General features: G+C 33.5%; 1 non-coding gene across 1 annotated transcript; it reads right to left on the reverse strand.

The window, feature by feature from the left end:
* Positions 1 to 8,617: 8,617 nt before the first annotated feature.
* TRNAT-CGU (transfer RNA threonine (anticodon CGU)) lies at positions 8,618 to 8,690 on the reverse strand. The gene has a single exon. It is a non-coding gene; the product is annotated as a tRNA-Thr (tRNA).
* Between the last annotated feature and the right edge of the window lie 9,087 nt (positions 8,691 to 17,777).

Genomic DNA, 17,777 nt, shown 5'->3' on the forward strand with positions numbered 1-17,777 from the left:
GTCGTTGGTCCCGTTCTTGCATGATCTTTTTCCGGCCGCAGCGATGTCGTAGATTTAATTTTTTACTGGATTCCCGATATTCACGGTACACTCGTGAAATGGTCGTAAGTGAAAATCCAAATTTCATCGCTACCTCGGAAATGCTATGTCCCATCTCTCGTGCGCCGATAACACCACGTTCAAACTCACTTAAATCTCGATAACCTGCCATTGTAGCAGCAGTAACCGATCTAACAACTATGCCAGACACTTGTTGTGTTATATAGGCGTTGCCGACATCAGCGCCGTACTCTGATTGGTTCCATATCTCTTTATTTGCATACGCATGCCTGTACCAGTTTTTTTGGCTCTTCAGTTTACCAGGAATTAATAAAAATTCCTCAGAAATTTTTAGTATTTATTAGGCCTTATTCGTTGACGATTCTTTGAGTATTATTAGGCAAATTCATCTACTCTTCCGTAAAATGGTTTAATTCGTACCGGATGCCACCCAAAATTTGAAGATAATTTTATAAAACAGTAAGAACATTACAAAAAAGAAATAAGCAAACCAAACGCTAGGATATACAGTTTTGTAACCTAATGAAGAATAATTTAAAGTAGGATAAGAGACTTATCTATTTCTAATTCACAGTATTTACACAACGTTTTTAAGCTTTTGACACCCAGCGTCAAAAGTGGAGTGGGCAGATATGAATTGACATCATCATCATCATGCTGACCTTGCCCCTTCCCCCCCAGACTTCCAAGTCTATTTCCGCCTATGCTTAAAACTTATACAGCCATTCTTCTTTTCCATACCTTCAAAGTCTATTCAAGGTAAGATTGTCAGAAGCAATTAAAGAAGAAGAAATAAAAAAATCTTCAAATTTTGAACTCCTGCACTTTTTTAAAATGTTTTCACTGCTCAGCAGAAGTACAGCATTTTCGGGCCAGATATTTTTTTCTTCTCTAAAATCAGTTTTCACTGGGGGTCCGAACAGAGTTCCACATACTGCAGCAGGGATTCTAGACTAGGATCTTTGGTGGTATCCTGTTTAAAAATGTTTAATGGGCTCCACTATAGTGAATTTATAGTGTGAAAAAAATTTGTCCCGGGCTGGACGAAATGGTGCCAAATATAAGCATAGTTGCGAACTATGGGAACATCCTCTAGAGGAACTAAAAAAAGTTAAAACGTTTTTACATATCCCTAACGAAACAATGTAGACCAATATCAATTCTTCCAGGTTTTTTTTTCAAAAGTAACAGAGAAATGTATTACAGATACAAGTAATCAGCTTTATAATGACAATTTTTTTTTGCATCGAACCAATACGGCTTTAAAAAAATGCACTTAAATGGCGTAAGATCACTAATAACAAGTACTGACTCTAGAAGCAATAGAACAGAATGTCGCACACTAAACATAAGACAAATCTATAAACAGAATATAGAATTGTAAAATTTGTAACACACACAGTAAATTATACAAGGTTAACAATGAAAATCAATAAAACGTCTACTCGATATAGGAATATTTATCAAGTGCAAAGAATCAATTGCCCTTAAATAGTACTGAATATTTTTCATACAATGTGAACCATACGAATAGTAATATGAGCTCGAATATCAACATTTACTCATATGTAAAAGATATAAATTATGAAGAAATCATATAATAAATACAGATAATTGATAACAGTAACAAAAAGCTGATGTAATTTTGTTTTATAGTATCGATTAATATAGTATTGATTATTGTCAAAAAGTACAGTATTTTGTTGTTTCTAAATATTATTGATATTTTTTCGTTATTATGTATTTAATGCAAGGAATTGACTTTTTGGAATTTGATCATTTTGTGTACACATACTGAAGTCGATCTTCACAATCACTGCACAGTAAATATAAATACTTTTGTTTTTTTTTTTTTTGTCCTTTTTTGTATGTTCTTGCATGAATATATTTCAAACTTTATATATTAATCAAAAACAGGGGAAAGGTATACGTAATACCGATTAAGATATAAAGATAAGATAGAATGTAAATGCAAACATTACTTGTATTAACTAATCCATTGTGCTATTTTATATTAAAAAAAGATTATTAAAAAGAATATTATTTTAATAATAACATAAATTGAAAAAATCTTTGAAAACGAGTTACGGTTGCCATGTGTGCCAACAGAAAATAGATTTTTTTGAACACCCTAATCCCTTGGGGTCACAGAGTGAATGTTCCTAATCTATGTATTTATATGTGTTTTTTGTTTCAATTTTTGTCTTTTGTATCAGTTTGTACTCGTTGTGTTTTTGTAAAATAAATAAAAGTATTAGACAAAGGAATCCTCCTTGAGAAACTACACTTTTCATAGTTCACCATAACCCGGAGAATTTACTTTTTGGACAGATGTGAAAAGTTTTGCCCTTCCAGGAAGTGCCTTGGGCAATTATTTAATTTTTATAAAAATTACTAGTATAATTTCCCAGAACAATTATTTAGATTTTGCAAGTTTAAACAAGATTTTGAACGGCTGGAAGAAAGCAACCATGCCGAAGCCGGAAAAAAAATAATATTTATCACTCGTCTTCAAACAAATTTTTTAAATGTTGCACCTATAACGATAAATATACATTAATGTTTAGTTTAACACTTCTTCTGCACTATTTGACCCGAAACGAAGTTTTCTTCGTTATTAGATAATTGTTTGTCAAGGAATTTTTATGTGTTTCTCTGACTTTATCAGTTACTACCTCAACTTCATAAGGCTGATGTATATTTGAATTTTTTTTTCTTTTTCTTAATTTTCGTTTTCTATCTTTGTTACGTTCTGATCGATATGACCCGAAGAAAAAGTTCCTTTAAAAGACCTTAAAAGTTCTTTCTATACGTTGATTTTAAGGTGTAAATTTTTTATTGAGATTTGTGGGTATCTGAAATTCCTTTTAACATCATTGAAGCACGGGCTTTCCCAACCAGTGGCTCGCGGAACCATATTACTTCACTAGCAGTTCAACGACAAATAGTAAGAAACAGCAGAAACAGCAGGGGGAAATAGTTCTATATAGTTCTCTAGACCATCAATTTCCTAGCTTCATAGAGGGGGTCTTTCAAACATTTTCCCTTACTTTTTTGGCACTCCTTAGACCACGAATTTGATTTGAAAGGTTCCGCCTTCACTAAAGTGTGGAAAAACACTTTAAAGTCTTCTAATAAATGAATTTGTGCGAAAGGCAGAAGTGGTGTAAAAGCTTTCTGTTTACTCCGGTTTTCCGTGAAAACGTTTTGTAAGACGTTTCTACTCTTGACGAGTCCATGAAGTTGTGGAAGTGAACAGTGATACAGTGATTGAGAATGTTAATTGTACAGTTGAGCTCTACTAAATAGCTTTGTAAATACGAAATTCTATGAACATTTTTCTTGGAGAATCAACAATTGTGTGTTAACAGGTGAAAATAAATTTCATGAATAGAATTCTGTTTATTTGTTAATATTGGGATGAAAGATCAAAAATACGTTTTTATTCAAATAAAGTAGCAATTTTCTACAGTTTTTTTTAACCTGACGGAGTATAAAAAATGGCTATTCGCTCATGACGAGAAGTCCGTTACAATGGCAATCTTTTCACGATTGTGAGCTGTCAGGACTGACCATATTTCCTTGAGAAAAATACGGGAAAATAGGATTCCAAACACGGGGCAATACGCGACACCGGAAATTATCGCCTTAAATGATGCCATATGTAAGCAAAATTGAAAACTATTGCTAAAATCTGTGGTGTTTGGTCTGAACATGATAACTCCAAAATCACATTTTTCAGATATAGCATTTTCATTGTCATTTAAAAATCAGAAATAAATCATACACACAAATGCAAATGAAAATATCATACGTCAGAATGTTGTTTAGCCGTACGCGCGTATTTGTGCATTTATCTCACTTCTAATTAGTTATAATTAACAAGACCTACTACTAAATAAAAAATACATTTTTTGGAGATATCATATTCTGACCAAACGCTACAGAAATTAATGAAAAATCATGAATGGTGGGAAATGAAGCACAACTGCAAATTGCAGTGGATTATCAATGAATTCTGCAAAATAAAACGTTCAACATGCCACATATGTGGGATGAGTTTTTCGTATTTATTGCTGTAATTATATGATAATATGAATTATGAGTTGAATAATAATTTCTCTCCTTGATTTCAATAAAGAATGAAAATTCAAATAGGCTTCGTTGAAAATACGTGAAAAAAAACAAGATACTTTTACAAAAAAAGTTGGGATGGCCAAAAATACGCGACATAGGGTGACAATAGTTATAACAGGTTTTTACTGTGCATGTGTAGTCTGGATTTTGAATTGAATGTATTTCCTTAATAAAAACGCATTTCATGATGTTTCTCGAATATTATTATATGATTCGAGCCAAATTCACCACACAAACGGAAGAATTCTCAACAAATGAATTCAGAATTATGAACATTTAGGAATCTTTTTCTATATGAAATGGAACAGATCTTTCTAAGATCGAGATTCAAATCCGAGTGATACTGTGGCGCCATCTCATGACAATTTGTCAAAGCGCAATATGTCCACAAATGTCTATATGACAAAATGTAACTTTGATTACGATCAAACAAAACATGGTCATTTTATATCGAAAAATATATCATTATTTTAAAAGCAAAGAATTTGAATGAAAAATAACCAATTATTTTTTGACAGATTTAGAGAAATATTATATAAAAATGAGGATCTACCAGAAAAGGCATTATAAACTGTTGTGTGCAGCTCCATTTCAAAAGTTTACAAACTCGATTTAATTGTGGGATATTTTTTTATGTCACAAGATAATGATTGTTGACAACTTTTGAAAAAGAATGGCAAACGGAAAACTAGATCTCAAACCGTACCAAACATATTAGTAAGCCTTGCAAACAGATTGGGCGTTGTGGATCAAATAAGCCTGATATGCCTCAGGATACGATACAACTGCAGATAGGGTTCATTTGATTTCATGCCGTTTATATATCAAATCTTTTCTGTAATCTAGTTTTTCGAGGGCTTTTTAATTTTCGACAGAGAGAGAGAGAGAGATTTACAAAACTAGTTTTCACACTTCGATTTTTCTAATATAGATTTGATATTGGTTGACTGTGTGTAGTCTTCCCAGAGACGAAGGATTAATTTGGAAATATATACTGTATACATTAGAAGTTATCTCAAACGGTATAAGGTTTGTAGAAATAGACTTCCACATTGTTTAAGAGAGGCCGCGATTGAAGTAGAGGTGATTAGAGCCAAATTGTTTTTTCCGAACACAACTGATCAAGGTGCAAATAGTAGGTCAATACCCGAAGTGTACACGCGTCATGAAATAATCAATCCTTTCATGGAGTACATAGATTTAGGACTTAAGAGACTATCTTGGTGCAAAAAAGTGGTTTATTTTCAGTCTTAGAAAATGTTCCGAGGATGCACGTTTTGAAAGTGCACTAAGAAAATATATTGTAAAATGTTACGTCAATATCATTAGCAATAGCATGACGTTATAATACGCTAGGTTGTGAAACACGCTAAAACATTTAGTATACTTTCATAATTTATAACTGAACAATCTTCATGCACAAATGCACATTCTTTTTATGAATTAAAAATCTTTTTGTGCTATAACTCAAGAAGATTTAAACCATCTGTTTGGTATTGTAATGTAATTGTTATTAAGTTATTCTTAAAATTGAAACATTATATATGTTTGTTTCATCTTGCATACGTCACTAAATGCCGATTTTTTTAAATTAATTAACTCCATTCCTGTTGCCATTAATTTCTTTGCATTGTATATATATTGTGGAGCTTTCTTCTTTTTTTCAGTTTTTTTCATTATTTTTTGTACCGGCATACACATACAGATTATTATTTTTCTGAGAATTTAAGCCAGCTTAGCCCTAAACTATTTCTTTATCTGCATTTTGATTTCATTGAAAAAACATATTTGCAAAAAAAATCGACGTGAAAATGTAGTAATGTTTCCTAAATGTCCATCATAAAATACTTGCCACGCTTCGAAATGTTTTATGCCATAGTCATAGTGTAGGAAAGTCATATATTCAGATAATTGTTTAGCCGCATGATACAAATATTTTTAGAACATTAGATACCGTCATTTTCTTCTGTTATAAAATTATATGAATAATTTCATAGCTATATGCAGGGTGCAAAGTAACAGAGCACATGACATTTTACAGGTGAACCAACCATTCATCCCAGAGACATACTTCCAATTAGAGAAAGTATCTAAATGACGTGTAATATTCAAATTTCTCATTCATGTTTCAAGGGGTTGTATATTTATTAAAATAAAAATATTAACTTTTTATACGGACACACTGTGCTCAAAAACCCAATGAGAAAGCTGTTGATCTGTTTCTCCTGATGCTAACAAAAAATTCCACGTTTCTATATGCAATATTCACTGAGATATTGGAATTCGAAAAACGGATTGAAAATTGGAAAAAAAAAACAGCATTAAATACAGTAAACCGTTTTACCCGGTACTACACGTGGAATAGTACTACAGGTTATTTTGATACTTTTCATAATTGGAAGTATGCCTCTAGGACCGACGGTTAGCCAGTAAAATGCTATGCGCCCTGTTGCCTATGCACTCCATAGCTATGACAAGCATGAAGAGATTTAAATTCCATTTTGGAAACATACTTAATATGCGATGTAATCGATGCTTCGATATTCTTTCATAGGTAAATGCTGTTTTTTTTTTAAAATTTGATAGATCGAAATTGTGCAATTTTGTTTGAATCAAAAATCTAGTTTTAACTGGAGTTAAATTTCAACGTGTTCATCTATCGCATTGGATTTCAACCTGTAGCTTGCTCCCATGAGCGCAGCGGCGTGCCCATCATCTAAGGATGATGATCGGGACTTGACGCAGGTGCCTCCTTTCTGGCCCGATCGCACTTTTATTGGTGATTTTGGATTCGAACCCAGATTCTCGGTTTATATTACAACATTTTTCGATTGTATTATACAATGAAACCTGTCCAAAATGGAACTCCAAGATACTGAGATAATATCCCATTTTATTATCCACACACACAGTTCCATCTCATAAAGTGTCCGTCTTGGATCGATTCCACTGCACAGTGGTACTACCGCTTACGAAGATTTCTGTAAACGAAAGTGATTCCGGAACGAATTATCTTCATTAGCCGAGGTATCACTGTATTTTGCAACGTATGAGTTTGAGTACCATCTATCTTTCAGAAAAGACAACTGAAAAAAAAATGAAAATTTATTTACTCATCCGTTTTGAGACCAGCATTTTTACGACTGTTCCCGCAGCCTAGGGGTTAATAAGCAAAACATTGAGTCTGTTAAACCACATTTGTTATCATATACGATATGTTTTTACTGTATATATTAGCGAAAACCAGGAGAACCCCCATCAAATAGAGTATATTTTGAAGTTTTAATTTAAAAAGTGTTGGCGGTCAATTTTCTTCAATTACAATATTGTGAGGAGATATCAAAAAACACCACCCCGTAATTAATTCATTTAAAAAAAACGACTGTAACAAGATATTTGTTACGTACTGAGTTCCATATGTGTGGATTGAATATACCGGCCGGTTATAGAAAAAATTAATATATATCAACGCCGGATAATATATATCAGATGATCAAAGGCATTGGGTTGCTGTATATTTAATATAGTTTAGATATATATTCGACAAGCATATTTTTATGGGCACATTTCTCAGCTACCCCAATGGGCATTTTGTCTGTTGTGGTATTTGTATTTATTTGTAATAACCATGGTACTAGCAACGTGGGCTCAACGTTAAAAGTACGCCACTCTCTCCCTGTGCAGTTTGAGACCTGACTCGTTCTTTACACCGATTAAGCGAGATGCAATGTTAGATATCGTAACTCTCGAATGCGATCAGTATGGTTTCTTTTTAGTGTCTTATGAAAATTAGTTATAAAAATTATTGTCATTTTTGTACAGTGGCAATATAGTCATTAAATAGCAAAAAATAATACACCGGTAATTGATAAAGGCATATCTGAAAATTAAACTGCTAACAAGACCTGGGTCACGTAGTGTGTTGAGAGAGAGAATCATGTGATTGAATAGCGAATATAAAAATTTAGAGCCGAACACGAGTCTCAGTCCATCAAAGGCTTTTGGCCCTCTATGGTCCCGTGTATATTTGAACATAGATTGCAAATACATGGCCAAAAACCAATGACATCTATTTCTTTTCTCAATTTATTTTGTGTTTCAAAAAGTATATCTCTTAATGAAATTTCAATTCAGAATGCAGCTATGTAACCACAATACTTTTTTTTATACCTAGAAAAAGTTGATTCCTGGTTGGTGTCATTTTTTGAAATCTGCTGAAATTGTATTGTGGTTCAGGATTATATATAAAGTCATATAAAACTGAGACAATTGAAAATCCATGGTAAAATTTATTCAAATTTGCTAAGTAAGATTTTATCTCTGCCCGTAGATAACATTAAAATTAAGGCAAACTGTCTATTTTGATCTTAACTATTTCATCTAATTAAAAAATCCAAACTAATTGCAAAAAAAAAAAATCAACCCCCGGCGGGACTTGAACCCGCAATCTCCGGTTTACGAGACCGGCGCCTTCACCATTAGGCCACGAGGGCTCAACGTTAAACGTAGGCCACTCTCTCCGTGTGCGGTTTCTGTCGACCTGCCTTTTTTTTTTTTTTTTTTTTTCTGGACCGATTACTCGAACGTTAATATCAACTCTCGAATGTGATAAATAGGTTTGTTTTTTAGCTGTTTCGTAATTCACAGTACTTTTCTCCTTCCATAATTCAGTCTTCAACTTGTGAATTTCAAAAAGGTCTATATTTTGCTTTTATATATGAAAATTTTTATGTTTGGATATAGTTTAATAAGTAGTTTATTAAAACTATAATAAACTTTATAGTTTCAATTTCTAAGTCCGATATGTTTTAGTGTTTTAATTCATATATTTTATATCCTATATTTCTGCTTTTTGCCTTTATTTATTACTTTACTAAAGTTTTATATGTGTTTAGTGTGTAATATAAAAATCGAGTGGTTTTTTTTCTTTTGATACTTAATGTTCTGTTACATTTAAATTTTTTAGTCTGATATGTTTTTATGCTCTAATTTGCCAATTTTAAATTGTTGTTTTTTGCTGTTTAGTGTATATTTTTTTTAATTTCAATTTCTAAGCCTCAATGTTTTTGTATTTAATTTGCTAATTTATTCAAAACTATGGTTTTTACATTAAGTTTTATGTTTATTGTTTTTCTTTTATGACATTTAAAAAATTCATTGTTTTGTCGGTGTTATCTAGCTTGAAGTCGCATAGTTTGTTTTTGTGTTTATATCGCCGTATCTCTCGGAATATGACAGTTGGCGTAAATAACATTCAAGTATGGAATGAAATTTTTAAAATTGCCATGATGTGGGGCCTAGATCGATGTTTATCAACCACCGTTCCCTGGCAAAATTCAAACCAGCCCCCCCCCCCCACCCCGTGAGTGATTCATCATTTCATATATCCTCATTGGTTTCCCGTTAGCCGTGTTTATGAGAGAGAAAGAGAGAGAGAGAGAGAGAACTAGCCTTCCACTAAAAAAAAGAATCCTACCGAGCCGCGGTCTTCCATAGGTTGAGAACCACTGGCCTAGATGACTTGCTCACAATAAATATAATGATAATTTCAACTAATTAACTAACTCAAATTCTAACATTGCATCTCACTTAATCGGTGTAAAGAACGAGTCAGGTCTCAAACTGCACAGGGAGAGAGTGGCGTACTTTTAACGTTGAGCCCACGTTTCTATGCCCCAGTACCATGGTTATTACAAATAAATACAAATACCACAACAAAATATAGATACAAATACAAATACAAATACAACGCCCCAACAGGCAAAATGCCCAACGAGGTGGCTGATAAGATAATATAGATATAAAATAGATGAATTAAAACACTAAAACATATCGGACTTAGAAATTGAAACTATAAAGTTTATTATAGTTTTAATAAACTACTTATTAAACTATATCTAAACATAAAAAATTTCATATATAAAAGCAAAATATAGACCTTTTTGAAATTCACAAGTTGAAGACTGAATTATGGAAGAAGAAAAGTACTGTGAATTACAAAACAGCTAAAAAACTAACCTATTCATCACATTCGAGAGTTGATATTAACGTTCGAGTAATCGGTCCAGAAAAAAAAAAAAAAAAGGCAGGTCGACAGAAACCGCACACGGAGAGAGTGGCCTACGTTTAACGGTGAGCCCTCGTGGCCTAATGGTGAAGGCGCCGGTCTCGTAAACCGGAGATTGATTATTTTTTTTGCAATTAGTGTGGATTTTTTGATTAGGTAAAATAGTTAAGATCAAAATAGACAATTTGCCTTAATTTTAATGTTATCTACGGACAGAGATAAAATCTTGCTTAGCAAATTGGAATAAATTTTACCATGGATTTTCAATTGTCTCAGTTTTATATGACTTTATATATAATCCTGAACCACAGTACAATTTCAGCAGATTTCAAAAAATGACACCAACCAGGAATCAACTTTTTCTAGGTATAAGAAAAAGTATTGTGTTTACATAGCTGCATTCTGAATTAAAATGTCATTAAGAGATATACTTTTTGAAACACAAAATAAATTGAGAAAAGAAATAGATGTCAGTGGTTTTTGGCCATGTATTTGCATTCTATATTCAAATATACACGGGACCATAGAGGGCCAGAAGCCTTTGATGGTCTGAGACTCGTGTTCGGCTCTAAAATATTTATATTCGGTATTCAATCACATGATTCTCTCTCTCAACACACTACGTGACCCAGGTCTTGTTAGCAGTATAATTTTCTTTCAATAGTCTTTATTAAAAAGTTTTTCGCAATTTATAAAAGTTCATCCTCCCACACACACATAAAAGCATTAATCAATGAAGGGACTATTTTTTAGTTCAGTCGGAGACAGGTTTCCGTCTCATAAAAAGTGTCTGTCTTAGATAGGTTTCACTATACAGTGATATCACGGCTTACGAATTATTCGAAGATTTCGAAACGAATTATCTTCGTCAGCCGAGGTATCACCGTATTCGCAACACATGGGTTTGAGTACCATCTATCTTTCACAAAAAACAACTGAAAAAAAATAGAGAAAAATTTATTTACTCAGCGTTTTGAGAGCAGCACTTTTGCGACTATTCCCTCAGCCCAGGGGTTGATAAGGGGTCATTCAAGTATTGCGCCGGCATCAATGGGAATGGGGTGTCGGGTTTGTTGACTTTTGATGACAAGGATGGTTTGAATAATGTTTACGTCAAAAACGACCCTTATAAAAAAATGAAATATTTTTAATGGCATCTTACTCGGTGTGCCAAAAACGAGAAAAACATTTCGCTAGTTTATGGGAAACGAAATGAACGAATATCCCCCTATTTATAAGTCCTTTACAGAGCTACTTTAATAATATCTAAATGTTCCACGGATCCTTCAAGTGATTTGTAAATGTGCCACGGACCGCTTAAATGTGCTGGAATTATGCCACGGGTCACTGCAGCAATTTGTAAATGTGCTGCCAAGTTCATTTTTAGAAAATTAACTTTGAGGTGGCGGGCCACATCAGATAACCCAGAGGGCTACATTTGGCTTGCAGACCAAGGGCTTACCATATATGACTTAGAGAGTGGGTCGCAATGAATTTCTTAAAGATAAATTTATGAATTCTTAGGCTTCGATAGCATTGAACAGAAATTCATTATAATAACATACACAAAGGAATTTTCTTCCGAAAAAATGCTTAAATAATTTTTGCATCAAAAAATAAATTTATGATCTTTGGGGGGCACGAGCTGCCCTATGTACTCCTCCCCGCTTACGTCTCTGATCCAAATTAAAGGTGCTCAATATGTCCACCTTGGGATGCGCGGCATATGTTTATGCAGTAGCCAAATTCGCACCAAACTTTTGCTAGTATGTTTGCATCCACTGCGAGTGGATTTCTGTGTACTACGTGCGAAACTGTCAGATTCGCTCCACATTTTCTTATGACATGCGGGGACGGCCAGGGGATTTCATGATTTGATCGGAATTCATAGTCTCCGATTTGTCTCAATTTCACATTCTAAATATTTTTTTTTTCTGATTTCTTCTATATTTTATACTTCAAAGTTTTTATATTGTGCGTTTTCCCCAATTTCATTTTACAAGTCTGATATGCTTGAATTTGTAAATTTTATATCGTATATATATATATATATCGTATATATTTATTTTTTTATATTAACACATTTGCCTTATTTTTTTTAGTGTATAAATATGCCAATTTATTCTATATTTTTATTTTTTACTTCTATGTTTTACTTGTAAGTCTTTTATGTTTATTGTCTTTTTATATTATTTTAAAAAATCAGTGAATTGTCAATAAATGTTATCGGTGTTGAAGTAGTAAAGTTTGTAGTGATGTCGCAGTGTATCTGATTTATCTCGCCGAAAGCCTGTAGAGGAAGGGCGGCAGAACATATCGGTGCAGTCGAACATAGTTAATTCGGAGTTCAAGGGGACAGCAATGTTCGAATTATCCAACTCATCCATATAAAAGATAACTAGACTTCCAAAAAACACTTAAGAGTTATATAAAAATGTCACTTACTACGCCAATTTCTTTGTTGTTTGAAACAACAAAGAATGTAAACGATAGCGAAAACTATTTCATTCGTAAATTTTTAATTTCTATATGTTTTCTTCTGGATGCACTTAAACATTGTAAAAAATCTTAAGGTTTTTAAAACAGAAATTCTATTTTCAAGCTTTGATAGCCGAATTTTTTTTTGTATGTCTGTAGAGCTTCTTCAAGTATTAGAATAACAACCTCTATTGCTTTCTTAAATTCGTTTCGTCCTCTTCATAAGAAGATTCAGTGTGAATTGATTTTTTACATTTTAAGCGCATCCGTAAGTCAACCAAAATATTTTTACAGAGTTGAACAAGCGTATGAATCTTGTTTAGACATGGTAAGGAATGTTTCGAAACTACATTGATGTTCCTAAATAAATAAGCAAGGATGCTGTGAAATGCAAGAATCTCTAATACATTCGCACCAGACAAGTGACTTGGATTACACTCCAGCTTTTAACAATTTTGTTTATAAAGAAGTTGATCACCCACATGAACACACATTTTCGTATTTCCCGAGTAATTAGAAAATGAATCTGCCATTGGCAGGTGTTAATGATGTCATCCAAGATCTCTTACTGTATTTTATATTGGGACAATAATTATGTTCTTGAAAAGATCAGATCAGTAAATCCTCGAATCGACTGCCAATTCACAGCCTGGCTTTCAAATGGTTAGGGAGAGCTATCCTCTACTACTTTACCGCACGCCAAAACTCTGGTTATATATCGCCATACGGCAATTTCTAACCTGTGGAGTTGGGGTGGGAAAGGAAGCCTTCATCCACCGTTGGCCGCCTCAGTAGGTAAAGAAGTTCCTTCTGACTTTCTATGCTCGGATTCGAACCCACGGTAATCTTCATAGGGAAAGACGAGCATCTTACCACTGCGCCACTCGGACGCCAGGAGCTATTTTCTGACTGTGCAAGTCTGGGTTCGGATCCCGGTTCGGGCTAGGCCCAGTTCGGTGTGTGTCCTAACTTTAACAAAATCCCTGGACAGATCAGCATCTCTTGGGAATACGTAAATGAAATTACGTATGAAATTACTCCGCCTATGGAACTAACTCAAACGGACGACGGTCCTCGAATCCGAACAAACAAGTTGCATCAAATGATGACCGCGAGAACATTATCAACTAAGTATATTCAATCCTAATGAAAAATGATATGGTTTACGAATAATAAAAAAATGATATTGTTTACCAACAGCAAAAAGATTTGGTTTACGAACAACAAAATATTTGGTTTACGAACAACAAAGATTTGGTTTACGAACAACAAAAGATTTGGTTTACGAACAACAAAATATTTGGTTTGCGAACAACAAAATGATTTGGTTTACGAACAACAAAAGGTTTTGGTTTACGAACAACAAAAACTGTTTGGTTTATGAACAAAAAATAATTTTGTTTACGGCCAACACAATAGATTTGGTTCACGAACAACAAAAGGATTTGGTTTACGAACAACAAAAAGGGTTTGGTTTACGAACAACAAAAGGATTTGGTTCATGAACTAGTCTTGATTTACAGACACATCGGTGAAAAGCAAGCTTCAAGAACACGGGAAATAGAAAAAATCCGGAGGAAACCAAGATCAGAAGTCTGCACCAACACTAATGTTTTTTGAAAATTTTATACATTGGTTCAACGATTAGATTTCATCAGTATATATATATAAAGTTCATCCCAAGAAATAAGACTGCTCTTATCCAGCCGATGAATCAGCAGGCCATTTCAAACTTTAGTCAAAAAAATTTTACGCTCTACACTAAAGAACCTTTCGCAATAGATGTTCCGCAATAATTTTTGAAATACAACTTACACTAAAAAGACTTTAGAAAACATTATTTTAAAATACCATACATTTAAGACATCTTGGGAAAACTTGGTAGAAAGCATCTTAGCAAGTGGTGTAAGTATTAGGTCATGTTCGAAGTCTAGAAGCTTCGCAAAATGAGCGGAATGGCCGACCACTTCACAGAGTATCTAGACTTCAGACTACTCGTGTATTTTTGAAAGAGCGAAAATAGTTGAGATTTTCACTACTAGTGTTGTAAAACTATTGTTATATAAAATCAGAGTCGTAGAAAAATTCTGAGAATGCATGTTTTGGAACGTGCACTAGAGGGAAATATATTTTAAAATGCAAAATGTTATTTTAAAATCCCAAGCAGTACGATGACGCCATATATGACTTGAAAATTTCTTAATGTATTTCGAATGAAGTCTGTCATGAAATACTTGACACGTTTTGAAGTATTTTTATGTCATGATAATAAAAGTTATATATTCACGTTATATTGTTCGATCATAACATGATATAGCTTTTGATCATTAGATACCGTGACTTTTTGGGTATAAAATAATTTGAATAATTTCGTAGCTATAGCTCCAATGATATATGAAAAGCATAAAGATTTTAGAACTATGAAAACGTACGAATATTCGATGCAACCTATGGCTGTTTGGCAGCAAAATGCGAGTTTTTGTTTTAATTTAAATAATCAGAAGTATGAAATTTTGCTTGAACGAAAATGTAAAATTCCACTTAATTTGGCTTTAATAAACAAATTTTAATTTTTGAAACCAGATTTCTTACTTAAAACAAGTTAAGTTACCGGACGTATAATGATAGGTGTGATGATCATAATTCCCTCTGTTAAAGTATTCAATTCAAAGTTAACATGTTCCTACATTCTTTCCCACGTTAAGAGAGAATTGCGTCACATTCATTTATTCATATATATTGGATATAACTTGCTGGGATCCATCAACGACATTCACGACATGACATAAAGCCGCTTCAGCCATAAAACATGCCTTGTTTTTCAAAATATCTCTCGCATCAGAAAAAGACACCTACATTATCACCTTATATGAGTCACGACGCTGAGATCTAGATTTTACCGGTACGATCGACTCGCCGAAGAGCCAGATAAATGTAAATATTTTTCACGATTCCTCCAACCATTCATATTGGTTGTTCGTCCGAACAAATGAAACCAAAATTTAACCTCCTCGATAGCCTTACAAAATAGAGAATTCATGCATCCACCATGTAAGATATCGGGGTCCTAAGACATATCGGGATTTTCCCTAAAATGAAGGCGCTTCGCGTATAAGGGCGAGGTAATAAGGAGCCTAAGAAAATGACAAGAATCTAGATTAAAAGAGCCATGAGAAAAGGATGTTGAAATTGTGAGCAAAGGTGCTTTAAATATGCATCACGCAAGTCGTTTTGTGAATTATGTGAAGTGAGCTCCTGAGGGAAATATATATAATGTGAGGCAGAGTAAATGCCCAAGGAGACCATGGTGGCCAAATATTTTTATTATTAACAGTTGATTGCACATGAGTGAGTGTCATACGTGTTAAATATAAAATATAGATGAGAAAGTGATTATGTTTGTTAAGGAATAATTGTCTATATGATCAGAAATATCTAGTTAATTAAATAAATAAAATAATATTGCGGCACACAACGCTTCAGAATTTTTATGGAGTAAATATATTTTTCTTTAATTTCTAATATGTGTTCGCGACCCACGGCCTCGCTGCAATAGCTAAAATCAATGGAATCCCATGAAATCAGTTTCTGAAAATTCCAACTGATCGTTCAGAATGTGTTTAGTTGAAAATTAAAGTTTTATTTTCAAGCTGAATAAAAAAAAATCTGTGCAGTCAGTTTTGTTAACCGCCAATACCATGAGAAAGTAGCAAAAAATTATATGTCTTGATTAATAAAATATCAGACTATCAAAAGCATAACAATGGTAGTAGCGAGTGAAAAAAAAGGACTTCCCCGGCGGGGATTGAACCCGCAATACCCAATTTACCACACCAGCGCCTTCACCATTATGGAACGAATGCTCAACGCCAGCAACAAGCCACTCTCTTAGTATGAGGTTTGTTTTTACCCGCTTTTTTTTTTTTTTTTTCTAAATAGGGGGATAATTATGCGAAAGTTCATATCAACAGTCATCTTTCTCATTTCGTGCATAACTCAAAAATGCAATTTTCTGAGTTGCCTTTTTTGAACTAGGCCGTCGATATCATAACTCTCGAATGAATATGACTATTTTCAGCTGTACGCCTTCGTATGCATCCAATGTCTATGCACGTCGTGCATTTCCAAAATAAAGTCTTCAATTTGTTATATACAGGGTGTTCTGTAAGTGCTAGCAAGGCCTTTATCTCATCAACCGTCCATCGTAGAGCCATGATTCCAGTTCAAAAAATTATTAACAGGCATTCAAAAATTCCCCAGTACCAGTTTTGAGACTGAAAATACAGTGTGTACCAAAAAAAATCTAAATGTTTATAGGGTCTCCCGTCCTCTTACTTCCAATTAGAAAGTTGTTGCCGTTTCTTCTGATGCCAACAAAAAAAAAATTACATGTTTCTAAGTGCAATATTCACAAAGACATTGTGTAATTCGAAAAACGCGGAGGAAAAATTCGGGGAAGAACAGCTCTGAATGCGGAGAAACCGTTTTACCCGCATTTAAAGTTGTTTCTTCCTTATTTCCCCCGCTTTTAGAATTCGAATATCTCTGTGAATATTGCACTTAGAAACATGGAATTTTTTTGATGGCATCAGGAGAGACAGAACAACATCTTTGTAATTGGGTTCTTGAGCATAAAAATTTAGATTTTTTATTTTGGGACACTGTATGCTCTTAAAACTGTACTTGCTCTCAAAACTGGTACAGGGTAATTTTCGAAATCCTGTTGAGCAATTTTTAAATAGGAATCATAACCTCTACGATGGACGGTTGATTTTATTATTATAAAATATTTTTAGTAGTATTTAATTCCATGTAGTTAGGTTCAGTTTCATCAAACAATATTTTTTGCAAATCGTTCTCTAAATACTTACACTTTATTATAGCCGCCTTGTTCATCCGGAACTATGACCAATGCATGAGTGGAAAATACGAACCAACAGTTATAGCAATTGAAATCAAATGCATTTCATTGATTATAAATTTCGATATTGGCTATTTATATTGCACAGTTTCCCCGACAGCCACTACTCTATAA

This window comes from Pholcus phalangioides, unplaced genomic scaffold, assembly GCF_987345545.1.
Source record: "Pholcus phalangioides strain wild (caught in Gottingen) unplaced genomic scaffold, Ppha-v1.0 ptg000007l_1, whole genome shotgun sequence".
Taxonomy (NCBI): domain Eukaryota; kingdom Metazoa; phylum Arthropoda; class Arachnida; order Araneae; family Pholcidae; genus Pholcus; species Pholcus phalangioides.